Source organism: Hyperoodon ampullatus, assembly GCF_949752795.1.
Source record: "Hyperoodon ampullatus genome assembly, chromosome: 15".
Taxonomy (NCBI): domain Eukaryota; kingdom Metazoa; phylum Chordata; class Mammalia; order Artiodactyla; family Ziphiidae; genus Hyperoodon; species Hyperoodon ampullatus.
The window spans coordinates 34,341,522-34,352,496 of NC_136928.1; the positions used below are offsets into that span (position 1 = coordinate 34,341,522).

Sequence of the window (10,975 nt, forward strand, 5' to 3'; positions counted from 1 at the left end):
GAGGTAGCCAGGAGTCTGGCTATGGAATTAAATAGGGGATGAGGCTCTAGTATGCATCAAAATGTATGTTTGCAGGCACACATAACTGCTGCTGATTTGTACCGCAGGAAGAACAACAGTAGCAAATTGATAAAGAAGTTCTAGTTCCACGTCTAATATGAAGAACAGTCCTTGATTACCTTAAGTACAACCTCTACCTTCATTGTAGATACCAGTGTACGAAAGTATTGTCTGAAATTCCAGGCTACTTGTTGAAATTAAAACACATTTTTATAAAAGATGATGAAATATTTTGACTAAAACAAAGAATTAGGTAAATTGTGTGGAAGGAAAAACTCATAATCTTCAGTTTGTCTTTCCTACTAAAACGTTTGATCTTTAACTATGAGATATATCTTAAGTGTATCTTTAGTAGGCACCTTATTTCTCACTAAATATAGTTTTGTTCAGGCACAAAACCTTGGAGTCATCCTAGATTTCCCTTGGTCTCATCTCACATCCAATCCATCTGTAAATCCTGCTGACCCTACCTTCAAAATCCATCCAGGATTGAGCTGACACCTCTGCCACTACACCCCAGTCCAGGTCACCTCTCTCCCTCTCCTGAGTTTTGTTTTAGCTCCTTATCTGTCCCCTACTTCCACCACTGTCTGTTCTCTATCTGTACCTGGAGTGATTGTTTATGAGAAGACAGTCTTATCTTGTCTCTCCCCGGCTCTGTACTCTCCAGTGGCTCCCATGACACACCACGTCTTGTCGTGGTCGACTGTCTACACAGCCAGCCCCTGCCTACCTCTCCAAACTCATTTCTTCCATTTCCCTGTTGGCGGCTTTGCTCCCGTCACATGAGCTTTCTTGCTGCTCTTTAAACATGCAATAAATCTGTGTTGAATGAATGAAATCCAATAGTTGCTGAATGCATGAATTAGTGAATTAAATTCTATAATAATTGTAATCAATATAACAATTAGTACAAGCTGTTATGCTAGCCCAGCCCAGGGAGATGCTTTTTTTTTATCCAACTGGTCTAAACTGGTGGTTCTCAGACTTTACCTGGCATCAGAATCACCTGAAGGGCTTGTTAAAACTCAAGTGGTTGGCTCCACCCCTAGAGGAGTTTCAGATTCAGTAGATCTGGGGTGGGTCTAAAAATCTGCATTTCTAATAACTTCCCAGGTGATGCTGATGATTCCGACCCAGGCACATACTTTGGCTTAAATATTCCAGCCTGGAGGGTCAATTGAACATTCTGAGCAGAATTTTGGCAAATTTTGTCCTGGTGTTCGGGCGTGGGGAAAAAAACCCCGGACCTCATTTTTTTTTTTAATACTTAGCCACAAGGTGGCCCCCTAGCTCCGGTAATGACTCTACTGGCCCCCAATTAAACAGCTTTTGTTATCTGGAGAAGTTCCCAACCATTTCTTTTCTTTCTTTTCCTTCCTTCCTTCCTTCCTTCCTCCCTCCCTCCCTTCCTCCCTTACCTTCCTTTTTTTGGGTGAATTTAGCTGTAGGGCCAGTAGTTTGCCGTTCACAAAAGGCTGTCTCATGGGGCATGCTGGTGGCCTCCTCAGCAATGTAAGCTTCTGTGCTCTGTTAGAAATCACCACTGTCCTTCACATGGAAATGACACAGGGGAAAATAGGTGTGTAAGTGTGAGAAGACACTGTATCAGAAAATGAAAGGAGATTTCGTTGGAGCCTACAAGGAGGGAAACACACACAGGACAGACGTCCAGCTCTGTGTAGCCCAAGGTGCCCTGTACACAGTAGACGCCGCATAGGCTGATCAGCCTCTCAACCCCTCACACCCCTCCACGCCCCTCCTTACTGTGGGTGAGGAGGGCGCCTTTCCTTCAGCGGCCACCCGCCCTTCCCCGGCGTCTTCACTTCACGCCCAGCCAGCCAAGGGGGCCCTGGACCAGCAGGAGTCGGAGAAAAGGACGGAGGATTGAGAACAGGGCTTAGCGCTTTCCTGGGCGAGGCGTTGGTACCTGCGGAGGGGCTGCGCTGGCAGCTGATGGGCTAAAGTGGAGAGTGCTGGGTGGGGCAGCGTGCAAGGACTCAGTGTATGGCTCTCCTTCTTCTCCCCTGCACACCTGTTCTCTTGCTTCTCTTTCTTTGTAGGCTGAAACATACATATATTTCATACATTCATGGAGCCCGGAAAATGCAGCCAAGTGATAATGTGCAAAAGTTAAAAACAGCCTTCCTGACATATATACACTAATATGTATAAAATGGATAACTAATAAGAGCCTGCTGTATAAAAAAATAAATAAAATTAAATTCAAAAATTAAATTACAAAAACTTATAATTAAATAACTTATATTTTTATAAATTAATGTTTATGTATAATATATAATTTAGTATTATACAGTATTATCTAAATAAATACTCAGAACTCCAAAAAAAAAAAAACAAACAAAAAAAAAACAGCCTTCCACATTACAAGGGGGTTTCCATTCCCAGAAAGGATGTTCTTTACATGTTGATCTTTTTGTCACATAAAAGGGTCTCACTGAGGCTATAGGTGGACCTCTTTGGGGACTACTGGTCATCTTTAGTCTTTCAGTTTTATTAAATTTATGAGAACTTTGTTTCTTACCACAAATATCATTACTCTCATATCTCTGTTTTCTACTCATTTGAGAGAAAAAAGAACAAGGGGAAGTAAAGCTTCAAATAGCTGTAAAACAGATATTGCTGAACGAAAATGGCAACACCACAGCGACAGACCCACTGGCTAGTGGGCAGCAGCATCACGAGAGGGTTTGCGGTATTTGTTCACTTGTGGAGATCTGCATGCGTCATAATGCAGGCATTTAGGGGAATCCAGACCTTGTCTGGAGTAGGGAGATATGTCCTGTAAATGGGAGCTGTAGCAGACCCTGCCCACTGGCCCCTCAAGTCTCATTGTAACTCCCTCAGGAGTAAAGCCTGAAAACCTAGAAACCCCTTTCCCAGACTCCTTTGAAGCTCTGCCAAGCAGAGGCCCCTGTGTGAAACTTAAAAGGTGCACCTGGGAAGGTGCAAGTGAGGAATACAGGGTAGAGCTATATTGGGATGTCGAGATGCAGTAGCTGGGGAAGGGGTTCTACTGCCTGGTTCCTTGTATCCAAGGTGTGGGGCAGTGGGCAGTGCCAGCAATGGAACTTCTGTTAGAACAGTTCTAGAACTCAGAACTCTTAACTGCATTGTTCCTGGCTACTGGCTAATAGTAACCTGTTTCCCTATTATTCTCAGAAATTCTGCTTCTTACTAATACCTGGTATTCGATACTTCTCGTAACTAGAGTGGATTCTGTTGTCTGTAACTCGGAACTCTTACCAATAGGTTACTCTGTCTAAATCAAAGCTATTCAGACTGGCTCAAGGAAATGTGACATCATTCTCTTTAAATCCCCTGAAGTTGTAACAAATCTCCTGTTACCCTTTCTTCTAGTTCCTGTTCACAGTTTGGATCTCTTCCTCCCATGTGCTCTGATGCGTGTCAGTCAGGGAGGTTCTAGCGCTCCTTACCTGACTGCAGATTCTGCTGTTTCCTCATCCAGTTCCCTGAAGGTGTTCATTTTGAAAGCCAGCTGACACTCTTCCTTGGCGCTTTTGTGGCACCTCCAGCACTGTCACTTGGATGTTTTTTGACAGCTATTACCATGAGAACATAAACACCATGGAGAAGTGAACACATTGACTTTCATGACTCAAAATGAAGAAACACAGCACAAGTGCTCATTGATCAGGGCTTACAGTACAGGATGCCATAAGAGCTCTCAGCCAAGGGTGTATAATACTCCATCTACTTGCTAATGGGTATTGTTAAAAAAAAAAATCTATGTTAACCCTATTCTTCAATACTGTAATTCCTCATGTGAATATCAGCTTTGCATAGAACAATGCTAAATGTAGTATACTTTTATTGTACAAAAAGACACACGGCAGGAAAATCGAATATAGGGACTGAAGGCTGCCTAGAGATGCTTCATGTCAATAGCACTGACTAGACACTGAGAGAAGGCACCTGTGCTAAGAAAGGACTAAAGTGGCTAGCTCCAACTCTAACACCAAATCCCAATGTGCAGGTGGGAGGGGGGGTTGGTTTTCTCACACCACCAATCAATTCTCCAGCACCATCTGGGTGTCCTAAAATTCAGCTCAATTCTGACACTAGCCACCAGGAGAGAACATCAGATTCCACAGGTTAAGGGCTCGGCTCAGTCCCACAAGACTGCCCCCCACTTCAGATGCCAATCACAAGTCCAAGTTGTCACCTGTGCTTCTGACTGATTGGCTATAAATCAGGGGTCCCCTTGGTCCCCTCCTTGGGTTTGATTAATTTGCTAGGGCTCACAGAAAATACTTACCAGATTACAAGTTTATTATAAAAGGATATAATTCAGGAACAGCCAGACGAAAGAGATGCATAGAGCAAGATATGTGGGAAGGGGCGTGGAGCTTCTGTGCTCTCTGAATGTGCCATTCTCCCCCCAAATCTCCACGTGTTCACCAATCCGGAGGCTCTCCAAACCCTGTCCTTTTGGGTTTTTATAGGGGCTTCATTACATACTACTTTGCCAGATATGATTTTTGTAGAGGAAGAGATTTAGATTTTATTAACACCTTTATTGTGATATTGACATACAATAAATGGCATTTATTTAAAGAAAAATGATTAAATCATTGGCCACTGGTGATCAATTCAACCTCCAGCCCGTCTCCCCTCGCTGAAGTTAGGGGGTGGGATTGAAATTTCCAACCTCTAGTACCGGTTGATTCCCCTGGCAACCAGCTCCCATCCTTAGGTGCTTTCCAAAAGTCACTTCATTAACATAAACCAAGTTGTAGAAAGGGGCTGGTTATGAACAACAGGACATTCATTTCACCCTTATGGCTCTGAAGCAACTTCAGGAACTGAGCACAAGAGATCAAATACTGTGACAAAAGATGCTGCCGTGCTCCTAGCACTCAGGGAATTCCAAGCGTTTGGGGAGCTGTGAGCCAGGAACTGCGGATGAAGACCAACTCTATATGAGAAGTAGATTTGGGTCACCTGAATGACCAAATCTATATTTATAATAAATCGCTAGCTCAGCAGTTCACAGCCTTGGCTGCACATTAGAATAACCTGGGACTTAAAAATGAAAATTATTCAGGTCCAAACCTAGACCAATCGAATCAGACTCTTTGAGGGTGGGGCTTAAGCATTTATTAAGCTCAGGTGATTCTAATGAGAACCACTGGGTAGGACTTTCTACTTTGCCTCATTTATTCTCATGAATGTGGCTTTTTCTCCTCTCACTATAGGCGTCTGAGGATTTAAGTTTTTCTAGTAAGTAGCATTTGTGGCTGGAGGCCAACTTCCAGTTAAAAGACTCGTTCGCAGATGAGGCCTACTTGGTGTGGATGGGAGCTCCACCAGGGTATGAATACTTGCAGGCAGGGATTGCTGGGGGCCATCTTGGAGTCTCCCGGAGATACGTGCCTTTGCTTGTCTTCCGGCTAGTAAAACTTCCAACCAGCCAACCAACAAACCTCAGGCCATTGTCCTAGGGTTGGGATGGTTGGGCCCTCTTTCCTGGGCTGAACACTACAGCACAGTTTACATGACTTTCCAATTTCCACCAAACCATACCAGTAGCAAATCGGTCAGGAGAGAGGGAACATATTTTCTTCAGAGCAGGGGTTGACAAACTTTTTCCATAAAGGACCAGATGGTAAGTTATTTAGGCTTTCTGGGAGAAGTGCCAAATAGAGGATATAGTGTAGGTTCTTATATAACAGAAGAGAAAAGTCCTGCCCTGCCCCATCCTACCCCATTTGCCTGGGGTGGGCCATTCCCAGCAGTGGATACCTTGATGCCCAGGTGCCATCATCTTGGAGACATTTTCAGGACAGAGAGCCACTGGCCTGATGGGGAGAGGCTTGATAGACGGGGCAGGAGGCTGGGCTGCCACAGTCTGTTTCATTCCGCCAATGTTACCTGAGCCTGGGGCATAAGTCCAGTCATCTCAACTTGGGCCACTGGCCAGAGCGGAGGCAATTTGCCAAGTTGCCAACACCTGGACTGGGCTTCTACTGCCTGGTCCCCAGCATTTCCTCTAGTCCCCCTCTAATCACCACCCCCTCTCTCCACCTGAACAGGCTACTCAGCTGACTTCTAACTCTGTAGGTCAGTTTTGTTGGTGTAAATGGAATAACACCACACACAGAGCATTGCACTCTTTGGTGTCTGGCCTCTTTCAGTCCTGGCCATTGTTGCTCTTGTGTCTCTGGAAGGATGGAGTGGAGTGGGCCACCACTCACAAGATCCTTTTGTCATGAGATTGCTTCTCTTACATGGGCTTGGCTGGAGGTCAGGAGGGCCTGTGAGCAGCCCAGCCAACCAGCCCAGGGTGCTCTGTGGCCTAGAGATAAAATGTACATTCATGCTACAAAGTGGCTGGCAACAAACCCTTGTGACAGGCACGCTAACAGGAAAACCAACCTGACCGGGGAAGTTGATTAAGGATGTTCCTCTTAACTTCAGCCTCATTGCCTCTGAGACTCATTAACCACTACTTATTAAAAGGAAAAAAAATTTTTTTACAGGGCAGACATATTCCACATGCTTTATGTTTGAGCGAGAGTCAAATCTTTTAACTGCAACTCACCTCCCGAGTTCAGGGCTGCCATGTATAACCATGAAGTCTGCACACTGCATAACTCCAGGGGGCATCGTTTACAAAGAATATGATGTGCCTGGTGCTGGGCATGGAACCACACAGTGCAGGGAGCAGAATGTTAGCAGACTCAGTTGCCTGGATCCAGACCACATTGTAACTTAACATGTGGTCTGGGTACCTAGACCTTCATCAGTTATATGTGTTTGGGGAAAAGTTCTTCAAATTAGTTGTGTTCTGGTTAATCCATTATTATTAATTTATTTATTTATTTTTGGCTGCGTTGGGTCTTCATTGCTGTGTGCAGGCTTTCTCTAGTTGTGGCGAGTGGGGGCTACTCTTTGTTGTGGTGCGCGGGCTTCTCATTGCGGTGGCTTCTCTTGTTGCAGAGCACAGGCTCTAGGCGTGCGGGCTCAGTAGTTGCGGCGCATGGGCTTAGTGGCTCTGTGGCACGTGGGATCTTCCCGGCCCAGGGCTTGAACCCATGTCGAGCATTGGCAGGCTGATTCTTAACCACTGTGCCACCAGGGAAGTCTGTTATTATTAATTATTAATCCAGGAATCCACCACCCCCCCTTTTTTTGCCCCAATAGGCTAAAATGATTGACTCTGTATTTGATGATTAACAAGATCTTACAGGCTCTCCTGTGGGTGTGTGGGGGGAGAATGGAAGTAGTGGGAAGGTGGGCAGTGTTTACATTTTGAACACCAATTCTCTTTATCTGGGATGTTTCTATAAAAGAAACATTTTGTATCTACATATACAAAATGTCCAGAATAGGCAAATCCATAGAGACAGAAAGTAGGTAAGTGGCTGTCAGAGGTCCTGGGTTTATTTTCTGGGCTGATGAAAATCTGGAATTAGATTGTGGTGATGGTTATACAACTCTGTGAATATACTAAAAACCACTGAATTGTATACTTTGAAGGGGTGAATTTTATGGTGTGTGGATTATATCTCAATAAAGGTATTATTTTTTACAAGAGTGAAGAGCCACTGAATCTCTACTGACCTCAGGACACTTGCTGAAAAAATTTTTTCAAAGAAGGAACACTTCTGAGATTGATGCATGGTTTTCTTTTCCCTCTAAAGGTGGAGCTAGGGGACAGTCTTGCCCTAGGACCTGGGGAAGTTCAGCTGTACAAACCACCCTAAGAATCCCAGGACCATCATCTCAGTCTCGTGTCTAGCTCCAAATAATCCTAAATCTGCTAAAAAAATCTAGAGTGGTAGGAAAGTTCCCAACCAGTCTGTGGCCCTTTGCATCAGGCCCAACAAATGGCATGTCCTTGTTTGACCCTTTTCCCATCGGAGAGACAGAAAGGAAGATCTATTTCAACTAGTAGGCCCCTCTGCCGATGCACTTGAATGTCCGATGCACTTGAATGCCCCAAGAGCCAAGTCTGTAGAACTGTAGCCAAGTCTGTAGAATGCTCTTGGGGCATTCTTTCAGCTTGGCTCTAGGCTTACAGTAGATGGTCAATTAAGGCCTGTTGACCTACTTGTCCTAACGAGACTTGACTTTATGGAAGTATGCGGCAAAACCACTCACTGTTTCAAGATCCCTGCTAGTGCCCAGGAGCCTGGACGCTCACCACCGCAAGTGACATCAGTGACTGTCCTGCAGCAGCTCTGCCACCTGAGTGGCCTGCCATGCCTCAGGGGGTCCTGCTGGCTAAACGCTACTAGAAAAACAATCAATTCAGTCACCCCCAGGCCCTCCCCTGGAAGAGCTCCACCAGTAAATACCACTTCAAAACACAAGGAAGGAATAAAGGGACGTGCAGATCCTAGTAGAAAGGCTGTATTCTTTTCTGAGGACTGCTATGTTTTAAGGCAAGTGTCACACATACAAAACAGTCAGAGGTGAACAGTATTTACAACAACATGTTAGAAGAGCAGGGGAGACATCTTCAGACAATGAGAAAGTGGCATTTTCCCCAGCCGGGTCACTCCTGGTCTGATTCCTGTTGCAGACAGAAAAGCAGGGAGAAAGCCAAGGGAGGGGGAGCAATCACCATCTGGATTTTACAAGGAAGCACCCTTCCCCAGGCACGGCGCTTCCCTCACCGCAACCCCAGGTCCAGGATAGAGGATGCGCAGTCCCTGAGTCTGATTGTCCAGCTCTACTGTCCATGTTTTGTAAAATTCACCTTTAGAAACAGGAAAATCAGGATGCCAAAGACATGCAACTTGCAGTTAGTCCACCTCTGTCCAAATTCAAACTCGCCCGGACTGGAGCTAAAATATACACACACACATACATATAGATGTTACCCGCATGTATACCTCCCACATACATGCTGCATATATGTATGTGTACCTACATAGCCATGTATATATGTGGAAGAAGGAAAGATGAGATCTAGTGACACCTGAAAAATAGTGAATGTTCATTTGCAGTTTGGGATCCATCAATGTGATTGTTTCCCCTTTGAAAACAGAAGGCATCAGCAACAAGCCAGAGGGTCAAGCCTTCCAGGCTCCTCTCAGCCCAGCTCCTGGTCACTCCTGCTTCATAGGAGACGGGAGTGACTTAGCTGGTTTAAAGAGGGCTGAAGGGAAAAGGGCCAGGTCTGCTCCGTGCCCCTTGGTTCTTCCCCACCCACTCTGCTCAGGTCCACGCCCCCCAGTCTTAATACAGGGGAGCTTCACTCTCTGTCCCCCCTTCCCCCATTCCAGTTGTGACAAGGGAATGAGTGAGGCTGAAAGTTTGGGAGTTTTAATGGTCAGTGTGCGGTGGCAGAAATGGTGCCTGGGTGTGGGAGTCACGGGGAGGTCAGGTACCCAGTAGTGTGCTGGGGGGTGGGGTAGTTAATTCACAAAAAGATGAAGGACATCAGGAAAAGGCTGCATTTGATGCTAACAAGAAACTACTAAGAGAACAAGTGACGTGGTAACAGTTGCTCCTGCACACAGAACAAAGCCCTGCTCGTAAAAGCTGTCCTCCCCAGAAGAAGGAGCCTCCTGGAGAACTTAGGTATCACTTAGGTAACAGTAAGGAGGGTACGGGGGTGTTAGCACTTGATATCCAAGAAGCAAAATGCGAAATGGTCGTTTTCCACGGATTCACTCAGTTTGCCTCACCAAATCCCTCTGAGGTAGGTAAGAGGCAGGTGACATCAGCCCCATTGTACTAATGGGGTAAAGTGAGGCTCCAGGACTTGCTGCAGGTAACCCCACAGATACACACCAACAGCCACAGAGAAATAGCAGTCTAATGCCTTTTAGGTTTTCCTTTCCTATCCTGGGCAATGCTTGTTCTCTCCGTAAAGCCCCCTCCCCTAGGTTCAGCTCAAGTCAGTAAGTATCAGGTGGACCATTTAGCTTATAATTTTAAACTTTGATGTCCTGGAGGGAAAGGAAACCAAGTCTATGGAAATCAGCCAAAGCTAGGGCATCTGGGAACAGGGGTACCTCACTCTAATGAAGGGGTGGGTTTGTGGGGTTTTGAAAATATTTGTTTTTGCTGCAATGCAGCATTTTAGGGAGGGTCTAGTTGGATTAAAACCTATTGCTAGACCAGCCAGGGTCCTGAATGTGATGAACACATCACACCTCCCCAGAGGAGGGGGCCCTTCTCTGGCCTGTTGCCAAATCAGAGTGGATGGGTGTAGAACCACAGTGTTGACATAAGCCCAGGCCAGGGCTGGGGCCGGAATGGGGACATTAGTGTGTGTGTGTGTGTGTGTGTGTGTGTGTGTGTGTGTGTGTGTGTGTGTGTCCTGGCCTGATCAGGCTGCTTCCCTTTCCCCTGCAGCCTGTACTCCCCCTCCTTTCTTTGACTTCAGAATGTAATTGTTTACTTAGTGCCACTGATCAGAGACCCTAGCAGTGCTAACACCATGGAGTATTTCTAACTCGACGACCTGCAGTGCCTCCAGCCTAGTGACCCAGAAGCCAGTCACGCCGATTTGTAGACTCTCAACACCTGAGGCCCAGCTCAGCGAATTCCAGCCACGGCTATGAATTTGGGAATTTTTCCAATTACTGTGGCTCATGAGGCAATGCGACAGATGACTGCCACCCATCCAGGTCTGCCCGGAAAGCACCCAATGCTGAGCTTTCCTGGGTGCAATGAAGTAACACGTGCATTTTCCAAGCTTTAACCACCAGCTCCTATGAGCCTGTTACTCCCCGCGCCTGGCAGCTCGAGGGTGTGTTTCCAAACAGAGCTGGGGTGTACACAGTTGCACCTAGACATGGTAAGCCAAATGGTAGAGTGTCCTGGTCCTTGGGAACCAGTTCCCGCTGGGAAGCCCAATGCCTGTGCTGAGAAGTAATCCTCAAACCGGTGACTGGGCCAAAGCATTGCACGG

General features: G+C 46.0%; 1 long non-coding RNA gene across 1 annotated transcript; it reads right to left on the reverse strand.

Moving 5' to 3' along the window:
• Window positions 1–8,444: 8,444 nt before the first annotated feature.
• On the reverse strand, window positions 8,445–9,041 carry LOC307064479. The gene is made up of 2 exons (XR_013811292.1): window positions 8,810–9,041; window positions 8,445–8,623 (listed from the first exon to the last, which is right to left on the reverse strand). It is a non-coding gene; the product is annotated as an uncharacterized lncRNA (long non-coding RNA).
• Between the last annotated feature and the right edge of the window lie 1,934 nt (window positions 9,042–10,975).